This window comes from Helianthus annuus, chromosome 14 (genome assembly GCF_002127325.2).
Source record: "Helianthus annuus cultivar XRQ/B chromosome 14, HanXRQr2.0-SUNRISE, whole genome shotgun sequence".
Classification (NCBI taxonomy): domain Eukaryota; kingdom Viridiplantae; phylum Streptophyta; class Magnoliopsida; order Asterales; family Asteraceae; genus Helianthus; species Helianthus annuus.
This window is the reverse complement of record NC_035446.2, coordinates 163,822,241-163,829,790: the sequence shown is the minus strand read 5'-3', so window position 1 is coordinate 163,829,790 and position 7,550 is coordinate 163,822,241. Positions and strand designations below refer to the sequence as shown.

At 35.9% G+C, this 7,550-nt stretch overlaps 1 long non-coding RNA gene across 1 annotated transcript; it reads right to left on the bottom strand.

The window, feature by feature from the left end:
• Positions 1-3,310: 3,310 nt before the first annotated feature.
• LOC118486759 lies at positions 3,311-5,564 on the bottom strand. The gene is made up of 2 exons (XR_004879776.1): positions 4,912-5,564; positions 3,311-3,517 (listed from the first exon to the last, which is right to left on the bottom strand). It is a non-coding gene; the product is annotated as an uncharacterized LOC118486759 (long non-coding RNA).
• Between the last annotated feature and the right edge of the window lie 1,986 nt (positions 5,565-7,550).

Below are 7,550 nucleotides of genomic sequence, written 5' to 3'. Positions count from 1 at the left end.
TTTATGGAACCATCAGCATTAACTATGTTACTATCTTGGCCTACACTTATAGCAAGACTTTTTCATTCTCCCTTGGCGGACTGGCGGTTTAACCATTAGTATACATGATACATAGTAAACGTATTTAACATTATTCGAGCTTGTTGAAGCTGTTTGTGAATTATTTCATGTGGTATACAACATCTATGTATTTCATGCCGCGCAAAAAGCCAGTTGAGAAAGTTATGGAAGTAAGTTGGATAGACTACGCTAGTTTTATTGTCGATGAGCCTCTTAATTAATCTTTATTGTTTTTCATGAATTTTTCAGGGTGTGAGATGCAAATTAATATTACATTATAATCACATTTAACTCACTAATATTTAGTAAGATATAACGTAACTTTGGACAGGAACTGTTTCGGGTCGACCCATCATGTTTGAGTTTTCACCCATACCAATAAATTACGTTTTTGACCCATTACCTGACCCATAATTTTCCTCTAGATCTTTTTGAGTAACAAGGCATGTCTCCGAACATGATTTCACTAGTGTTGTATACTAGATGTAACAGGTGTGATACTGTTCTATTTTTTAATTCTATATGGGCTTTTCACACTCTTATGGCTTATTAAGGTTAATCAATGATTGTACGTGTCTTATATAAAGAGTTTTGACCTGGTTCTGTTTGCGCATTAGGATTAGGTGTCAGTTACATTCTTCATTATTAAAGGGTTTATGCGCACATGTGACAAGCTAGAAACTCTACAAAATAGGTTCATCTATGAATGCGTTGCTTGTTTTCTTCACCTATGACTTTATATTTTGAACCTCGTCATTACATATATGAATCATGACCTTTTTGTAAGATGTAACTCCTAAGGTTTATGGTGGTGGTGGTGATTTTAACTGAAAGATAGTACGTAGAGGTAGAGGTCCTTGTTGGTTGATCTTGTTAGTTTAGTTAATAATAAACTGATGTGTACTATAAATAGGCTGTCGGCCACCATTTGTATGTAGCCCGTTTAATTTAATCACAATCCATTCATTGAAGAAATTGATATGTTCCTCACGGTGGAACTAGTTTGTTATATTCTTAGGGGGCGTTTGGTTCGCGAAATGATTTGGAATTGGAATTGGAATTTGTATAGGAATTAGAATTTGAAGGAATTGGATTTGGAACTTAAACATTCCAATTGGAATTGGAAATTGTTGGAATTGGAATCTCAATTCCATTTTTGTTGTGTTTAGTTGTCAAATGAATTAGAATCCATCACCCCGGCACCCACAACCACCAGTTCGAGTCGAAACGGTACAGCTCGAAACGGTTCGCGTCGAAACGGTTCAGGTCGAAGCGGTTCGATTCGAAACGGTACTGGTCGAAACGGTTCGTGTCGAAACGGTTCGATTCGAAACGGTTCGCGTCGAACGGTACTGGTCGAAACGGTATGAGTCGAAACGGTACTGGTCGAAACCGTTCAAGTCGAAACGTTACGGGTCGAAACCGTTCGCATCGAAACTGTATGAGTCAAAACTGTTCGCGTCAAAACGGTACGGGTAGAGACGGTTCGGATCGAAACCAGTATGGGTTGAACAGTTCGGATCGAAACGGTGCGGGTCGAAACGCTCAAAAGATTCCAATGAATTTACTTTAATTCCTTCACATATAGGAAGGATTTTGAATTCCTCTAGTTAAAGGAATTTGAAGGAATTCATGTCTAATTCCAATTCCAATTCCATTGTCAACCAAACACATGAAGATTGGAATTAAGATTGCAATTCCATCAAATTCTGTGAACCAAACATATTAGGAGACCGAATTCAAATTCCAATTCCCTTAAATTCCATTGAATTCATGCGAACCAAACGCCGCCTTATTAGTTTGTGTTTGTTTAATTAAACATGTGATTTAAAATAAAGGGACTAATGGGAGGCCCATGTTCCCACGTGTGTAGTAAATTTAGGAGATAATGGTTGCAATTTGTTAGTTATTTGATTTCCTTGTATCTCTTTAAAAGGACGTTTGTTTGAGAATGAAGGCATGAAGATTATGAATTAAATTGTGTGGTTTCTCTCTAAATTGCTATCTGGCTTCCTTATTAATTTCTTTGGCCAACAATTAAATTGTTGGAACCACAACAGAAATCGTTTGATATTCGTAGATTATGTTTATGTAAGTTTATTTTTCATAAATAGTGTTAAAAGGGGCGGGCTCAATGCCATTTTAAGGGGGCGGCCGCCCACCCTAAAGAAACAAAAAATATTGTTATAGATACGTGAAAATCTCTATCACCGTTATTATGAAGTTTTGCAGTCACACCCCGTAAACTTTTGAAACCCACCTCAATAAAAAAAAAATAGAAGACTTGGGATCAGACAAACAAAAACAAATGAAGAATAAATTGGCTTATACCAAAATATGTTGTGATGGGCCTATTTATAAACATCTCATATGCCTTAGCTAGCCCATAACCAACAACGTATTGGTTATATGTTAAGGTAAAAAAAGGCAAGTTAAAAGTATTGGTTATTTGTTAAGCTAAAAAAAAGCATAGAGTCAATATTAATGAAATACCCACTTTGAACACATAAATCAACAGATCAGAAAATAACATAGCCCCCATATATGGAAGGAGTAGAATCTGTAGCAATTTCTCCATCTGTTGTGACCTGCATCAAACAAATAAATTTTGTGGTTTTGAATTTCATTTTACTATTACTTTCCTAAGTTTGTTTAGTAAATAAAAATAGGCTCTTTTACGGTAAGAACTGGACCAATATATAGATACACGTCAATTTGAAATTAACATAAAATTATGAGTTTAGCAATTTGTTACCTGCTTTCAAGAATCTTGAATCAACAAAAGTGGTAGTTGATTAGTCATTTACAGAGAGTGATGAATATCTATGAATCACAAAAAATACGAGTAAAACAAATCCAACTACCTTATTAGATAGGGTAAGTATGGTATCGAACTAAGAGAAGTATTGTGGAAAGTGTTGTTGTTTAGTTGTTCTTTACTAATTAATCAAATTAGTGAAGAATAAAAATCGATTGTTTGAAAGTTGGTTTGAAAACTAAATTAATTACGGTTGTAAACAATTGGAGAAAAAGTGATTCCTCGAGTATTCAGGTTTTCAGCAGTTTCACTAATTCAATTCACTTTGAGAAATCACATATACGTGACCAGTATATTCGATTAACTAACTGTGATATGAAAAGACAATTTACTTAGATTGTAGTAGCAATGCAAGGCTATCATGAACATGTCAGTTTTATAATATCAAGCCCTACTTGTTTTCTAATATATCATAATTGATAGAAATCTCAGTACCTGAAAGAAAAACGAAATGATATTGAATAAAACTCAACCGGTTACAATCACATTAATGAATCAAATAGTAAAAAGCATTGAATGCTTAGATTGCTAATCCCAAACATAAAGACAGATTGAATTAGTTCATCTACTTACAAAACCCTAGCCTCGGGGGAAACCGCAAAGCAATTAGCTGCTCAAGCTTGTGAATTAATCTTCAATCTTGATATTGGAATGCATGATTGATGATTGAATAATAATTAGATGGTATAGAATGATGAAGAAACTCCAAGGAAAACCCCCCAAAATTTGTCCCCTACGTCGTGCCCCCTTGTTGGAATGAATGAGATATGTTTAAAGTATAGTTGCAAAAGTCGCTAGGCGCTCCCTAGTCGGTCGAACGGGGAGTTGACAGTACTCGGTCTAGGCGGAGAGTACTCGGGGAGTACTCGGACATGTTAAATTATAAAGAAATTACTTTTTGGAGATTAAATATACGTCAAATAACATAAATTTACTAATATTTATAACAAAATATGTGAAAATGATATTCATTCCTTAATATGATAGGCATAGAAATTATGTTTTATTATTATTTAAGTCAAACTAGGCCCGAGTTGACCTACTAGATCCAATTATGGCCAAGGTTGACCGCGTTTGACCGACTCCGAGTAATTAGGCAGAGTCGAAGAAAGTCGCCTCGGCAGCCTACCTTGTAGCGACTACTCGGGGAGTACTCGGTCTTGGAAAGCTTGTTTTACAACCATACTTTAAACCCTAAACTTCATATATTTAAGCATTTAACCAAAAATTCGTAACCCAGCATCGTAGCCTACACCAGAACGGGCTGAAGCCGTAGCCTACCGCTGACACATTCTTCACAACATTGTTTTTTTCATAACTTCTTCGTTTTAAGTCTGTTTTCCTCACCGTTTTCGCCCACGTCTTCGTAATTTAGCCCTCTATCTTGCCATATATCAATATCTTCATTCCCATTCCATTTGTTTTTCCCATAAGTATTTATCAATATACGTATTTATGTTTCGTGAAGAAAGTATTTTTATTTTTCTTAGAGCATTCACAATGAGGAAGATTAAGAACACTTAAAAACATGCCTACTCGACTATCACATTAGAAAAAAAATACTTATTAATCAAAACATAAATTTATCTCTCTCTCTATATATATAAGTATATATCTATATATATAATTACAAGGACAAGGGGCCACCATTTGGTTGTTTTTGAGTAAATTTCAAGTTTTGTTCTTTATGTTTACATCACATTGCAGGCGTTGTTCTTTTGGCCAAAAGTTTACAGGTGGTATCCTTAACCTTTCAAAATCTTGCACGTTTTGTCCTTTAGGCCAAACCTGGTTAGAAATCTCAGTTAAAAATTGTCATGTGCAATGCACATGAGGGTAAACTGGTAATTTCCCTCTCAACCCTTTCAATTGCCCCATTTATCATCTGCATTTATGATAAATCCTTAAATCCACAAATAGATTTGTTACCAACCCTAGCAGGAGATTTCCAAAATCTCCCAACAGTTGTTTTCGATTCAGGTACCGGTATCGGCACCGGCACCGGAACCTCATCAACTTGTAAAAAAAATTACCTTTCAAGCGCGTCAAATGCCACAGGCAGCGCCTCAGATTCCATTCCGTTGACTTCCATAGTCACCGATTCACCATTTATCACACTAATATTCAATTCCGGCACCGGTACCTGCGACTCGTCAACTTTGTAAGAAAAATTACCTTCAAATGCCTGAAATGCCATGTCAGATTCAGTTCCGTTGACTTCCACCGTATTAGAAGACATTATCGCCGATCTTCCTTACAGAAACTTAACCTAATCGCTGAATGGAACTAAAATCAATCTCGCAATACTTCTACACTTCTACGACGTCGTATTGTGCGTCAATTGTATACAGAATCATCATCTCAGATCCACACAACAATTAGAACTCCAATATTCAACAAAAATGTCAAATTAATGAACTATTATGTACTGAATTCAAGAATCAGCTCAATTTCGATTAACCATGAACAATTAGCAGCCAATTAGCAGCGCCGTGGAGTGAAACTGGAGATTAAGTAAGTATTTGAGGTTTTCTGGTGAAGAATTTTGGAATTGAACAGTGAATTGATCAGCAATGCAGGTTGTGATAAGATTTTATCACAAGTAGCATTGTGATTAGAAGCAACTGGAAGCAGTTGTTGGGAGATTTTGGAAATCTCCGGCTAGGGTTGGTAACAGATCTATTTGGGGATTTAGGGATAAATGCAGATGATAAATGGGGGAATTGAAAGGGTTGATAAGGAAATTACCATTTTACCCTTATGTGCATTGCACATGACAGCTCTTGACTGAGGTTTCTAACCAGGTTCGGGCTAAAGGATAAAACGTGCAAGATTTTGAAAGCTTAAGAACACCGTCTGTAAACTTTTGGGCAAAAGGATAACGTCTGGAGTTTGATGTAAACATAAAAGACAAAACTTGTAATTTACTCGTTGTTTTTTGTTTCTTTTTAGAAAAATGATTCTAAAAAATAAGGCACATCGACCAAAAATGGATGATGTGAAAAATTGTGTAAAAATAACGTTTTAAACACATTATTGTTTATGCTTTTATGTATAAACAACTTATGTTAGAATACTAGTCACACAACCTATTTTATATAAAGTACGTAAGTATTGATATCATAATAAACTTTTTTGTTAGAATGCTAGTCACACAACCTATTTTATATAAAGTACGTAAGTACTGATATCATAATAAAGTTTTTTTTTTCTTAGTAATCTATGTATTTTACTTTAAATGCGATTTCTAAAGTGGATATGTAATTGTTTAATAACTTTTTTATCTAACTCTTATTGTATCGTCCAATCACTATGCATAGATGAATTATACGATTCTAGTACTCATCTATTCAAAACTGATTTTGTTTTAACCATGCCCAATAAATAGTAAAACAAAAGTCTTAAAACAGCGAAAAGGATAAAAAGATATCATGCTCGGTTGGTTTTTAGTGAACATTTAGCATTTATGACACATCTACTATGTCTGTCATCTACTATGTCCTTGACATTTATTCAACTATGATTGATAACTCGTCCTTTTTACCTCATAACAAAGTATGGGTTTGTTAAATCCGGCTATGTTAAATGAATCAAGTGAATAGACCAGAAGATATTCTTCACGATATTAAGTCTCTAGGATTCTTATGGTTTGTTAATTGTTCTAGAGAAAGGAATTTAAGTTGGGATAGATGTTCAAGATGAAGTTTCATGTTCAACCCGTGAATCAATCATCTCTTCGATAGAAATCCGTTCTCAAGACTGGTTCTCTACTGGAGAATCGGTAGAGAGCCTGAATGAGTCTATATTCCATCGGTTTTCGAGTAAAAAGTGAAGAATGATGAAGAAAAGTTTGAAACAGTTCGAAAATGTTTAGATCTAGTCGAAATCAGTGTAAAAAGATGTAGAAATCCTTGAGACCTGAACCGTTATTGATGAGATGAGGTCATTCAACAGTGCTCATCGGTACTCGTGATGACGTCACCTTAGAACAACCCAAATCAGGTGATTTCCATAGTGAAAAGTAGTGATTTGATGGAGAAGATGATGAGAAAGTGTGTGCTGACGATGAAAGTACAAGATTTATAGTGAAAACTTACAAGAATCGCGTGAAATCGAGAGAAAAGAGCCTGAGAGTGCACTGGTCGGATAGGGCTGTCACATCAATGAACAGCTGATGTGACAGGTGAGTATTTATAGTGTGAGAGGGTGAGAGGCGGTGGAGGGTTAAGTGGGTCGGATGACCGTTCGATCGGATGACCATCCGATCCATCCGGGATGGTCATCCGATCGGATGTCCATTCGATCGGTTGGTCGTTCGATCGGTTGGCCGTTCGATCGGTTGGCTTGCGTGAGTTAGTTTTCCGAGTTTCGTTTCGTGCGTTGAGCGTTGCGTTGCGTTTAGGCGAGTTGCGAGTAAGCGATGTGATAGCATTAAACAATCGTTACACAAATAACATAACTCATAAAAAGCATAAAACACATAATAGTTGCGATTTACTGTTAGGCTTTTTGCGATGAGATTGCGATGCGATAGAGTTGCGATTGCGTTTACGAATAACATTCCAAAACATATATAAGTCACACACAAGTAAGGCACATAGTAACACACACAGAACAATTTCAGTAGTTGTGTTTCGAGTTAGCGATGCGATGTGATAGCGTTTAGACTAAC